The 3362-nt window shown below is 31.0% G+C and overlaps 1 protein-coding gene across 2 annotated transcripts in view; it reads left to right on the top strand.

The window, feature by feature from the left end:
• LOC106873251 (gamma-aminobutyric acid receptor alpha-like) overlaps positions 1-3362 on the top strand; it is a 647142-nt gene that overhangs the window by 559012 nt on the left and 84768 nt on the right. The gene's annotated exons all lie outside the window — the stretch shown is intronic.

Raw genomic sequence — 3362 nt, 5'->3', positions numbered from 1 at the left:
ATATATATATATATATATATATATATATACATATACATATATATATATTAGCGTATCTGTGTACATTTGCATGCATGTACGTTGTGTTTAGAATGTTCGATGTGTGTGTTAGTATGGAGATTTTTCTTGAAATATGGTAAATAAAGATATATACCTGAGGTATATTCTTCGTAAATGATTTTACTTTACAGATATCTGTGTATTGTATTTTTTTACAAAATGAACCTTTCCTCCCATATAAATATATCGAATGATATACAAATGTCAGATATGCATTAACACACATCTCATTATATTTTCTTTCATTCTATTTCTCAATACCTTTCATTCATTCCATTTGTTTGATTTTCCTTCACTCACACTCTCTTTATGCTATAATGATGCCTTTCAAACATGCATATATCTTTGCGAGCGCCAACAGCATGACCTTAGGTTAACTGTTGAATACCTTTTAGCAGGTGAAAATATCCTGTGAGAATATTACAAACAGGTCAATGAAAACCGGGCAGACGATTCCATTGATGTTATTGACGTATTTGTATGATGGATTGTTATTTTTAAATTCATTGCTTCAAATACAACTGCACAATGGAAGTACTTTTTTTTATTTATCGAAACATTTTCCAAGTGAAGGAACATATTTTCTGATTTATCATAGCTATTCATATTTAGATAACGATAAAAGTGATGGATTTCAGAACAGCATTATAAAGAAACACTAATGTGTCTTTTCATTAGCTTCTTGAATTATACATTTCAATTGCAAATCTATTAACATTGTCAAAGTTTATATTACATGTGCTTTTAACTTTTTCGTATATCACAGAAATACAAAACGAATCGCTTGCTTTACATCAGTTTATGATTTTTTTCAGATTCCATATGTTACATAACTGTTATTTATTCGTAATTGTTATTATTGATATTGCTATTAATATTGGTATTATTACTGTTGCTTTTGTTGTTGTTTTATTCTCATCACCATCATCATGAGCAAAAGCAACATTATATCGGTTATTCATATTATGTAAATATTAGCTCCAGGCAAAAGGATTCCACGTCCTACATTCAATCTCGATTTGAGGCATATACTTTTCACTCAGAATTCTAATACATTACTGTGCTTCATCTATAGAAAAGCTTAGATTGTTGCATCTTCGTTGGGAATGTACACAATAACACATGTTCTTTGAGATATATTTGATAAAAATCGACAATCTTATTTAAAAAAAGCAGCATATTTAAATTTGTTCTATTTGCTGTGATCAGCTCAAAGCATTTATATTTCCATAAATAAGTCTAAAAATAAGAGTGAGAAAGAATATAATCACTTGCATGTGTGCGGGTGTTGATGTGGGTTATGTGTGTAGCATATGTAAGTGACTTTTATAGTAGGAGAGACATGCACTCGAGATATGTACTAGAGTATACCTATTTCATGTAGTCATGTATTGATTCTAGATTTTTTTTTCCGAAAAGCTAATACTTTCATGAGAAAATTATACCATACACAAATAAGAAAATTTACAATGATAGAATAGAATCTGAAGATATAGAACTATCACTTATAGTAGCGTATCCTTGTTTCGTGAGTAATCTTTAAAATACTGAACTGGAAAAATTACACAGAGTAGAACCCAGTGCCTTAGACCTGTATACGTATGATAGACGGAACTAAATCTGTAATATATATAGACATAACTCGATCTATATTAGAAAAACACCAATTAACATTCAATCGTATGAATCAAAATATCCTCATAAATACAAATCGTAAAAGAATACATATTGTAGATGAAAACTATGCATAGACAAATGTCATATCTAACGAAAGTCAAAGGAAGAAATGATGTGGCCTGGCGTTGTTTTGCAATAAAATAGGAGTGGATCTGTTGAATAATCTAGGCTTTTTTTGTAAGTTTCTGCATCACTAGTGCAGTCGGCTGCAGCATACTTCGGCCGTGATTGATGAGCCAGGTTCAATGAAATTATAATGAATCACACCTGCACCAGACCACCAAACAAACACCATCAGCTTCTTTCGATGAATTTCTTTTTTTGGCCAACCATTGCTCTGAACGTTTACGGTTTTTGTATTGGATCTATTTCTCATCGCATGTTACAATTCGATTCAAACATGATTAGTTTTTGTAATGTGAAAGTAGCATAATTCAGGCTTCCGAGTGTTGCTGTTTCTGATTCTCATTGAGTTCATGTGGAACCCACTTAACCTACTTTTCCCTTTACTGATTTGAGCTAGGTGAGTCAATGTCATTATCCACCTTTGGTTCTAGTCGACAGCCTTGCTCATTTGTGAGGTCAAAGCTACCACCAGAAAATTTTATAAGTCAATTAGATACTGTCTGCTGTGAAATAACATTGGGATGAAATACTCTATTAATATTCCGAGCTGTCTGTGATGCTGTATTTCCACGAACGAACTCATATTTCAAAACTGTACGAATTTTCGGCTTATCCATCTCTAAACAAAAATAGCAAAATACGATTTATGAATAATTTATAAAGCATAAAGTTAGTTAGAATAAAGAAATAGATGTGTCAGCTTTCTAACAAAAAATGAAGATTGTCAAAATATAATGATGGCGCAAAATGAGCAGCTGTCAAATTTTACCATATACCTCATTACATATTTCATATTTGACGACCTAATAGTATACATTTTTCTCATGTATCATCATACAAGGAAATAATGAGTACTGCTGCCACATGGTACGACAGAATATTATCTAGAAGCGAATTCGATATCGGAATAATAGAGCGATCTACACAAAAATATATTAAATACAGAAATTGAAAAATAATATAGTTCAATTCTCCATAGTTTATATGTAACAAAAAAGTGGAAAATCCTGGCATTGATGAAATATATACCATTTTTCATTTTTTGTGGATATGGCATTTTCGAAAACAACTTTTGTTATATTCAACTGGGCTTCCTCGGGAAGCAGGTTCACAAATGTCATGCTATAATTAATAAAAAAGAAAAAAGAAAAACACTAAGCAACACTCAACCTGAATGCGATTGCATAACAAATACCGTTTAACAGCAAATAAATATCGGAATGGCAAATATCTAGAGTATTTCACTGTAAAATTAACGTATGTTCTCAAGTGAAAATTTCACTGGAAAATGAATTATAATCTTATGTGAAAACTTCACTGAATCCACTCTATTATTTCTCATTGCTATATGTATGAAAAGAAAGTGAGTTAAAGATATTTAAAAGAATATTCGTACACAGAGACACACACACATAGACTCACACATATACACACACACACACACACACACACACACACACACACACATATATATATATATATATATATATATATATATA

The sequence above is a fragment of the Octopus bimaculoides genome, chromosome 9 (assembly GCF_001194135.2).
Source record: "Octopus bimaculoides isolate UCB-OBI-ISO-001 chromosome 9, ASM119413v2, whole genome shotgun sequence".
NCBI lineage: Eukaryota > Metazoa > Mollusca > Cephalopoda > Octopoda > Octopodidae > Octopus > Octopus bimaculoides.
Note: the sequence above shows the minus strand (reverse complement) of the source record. Positions and strands in the feature narration are given on the sequence as shown.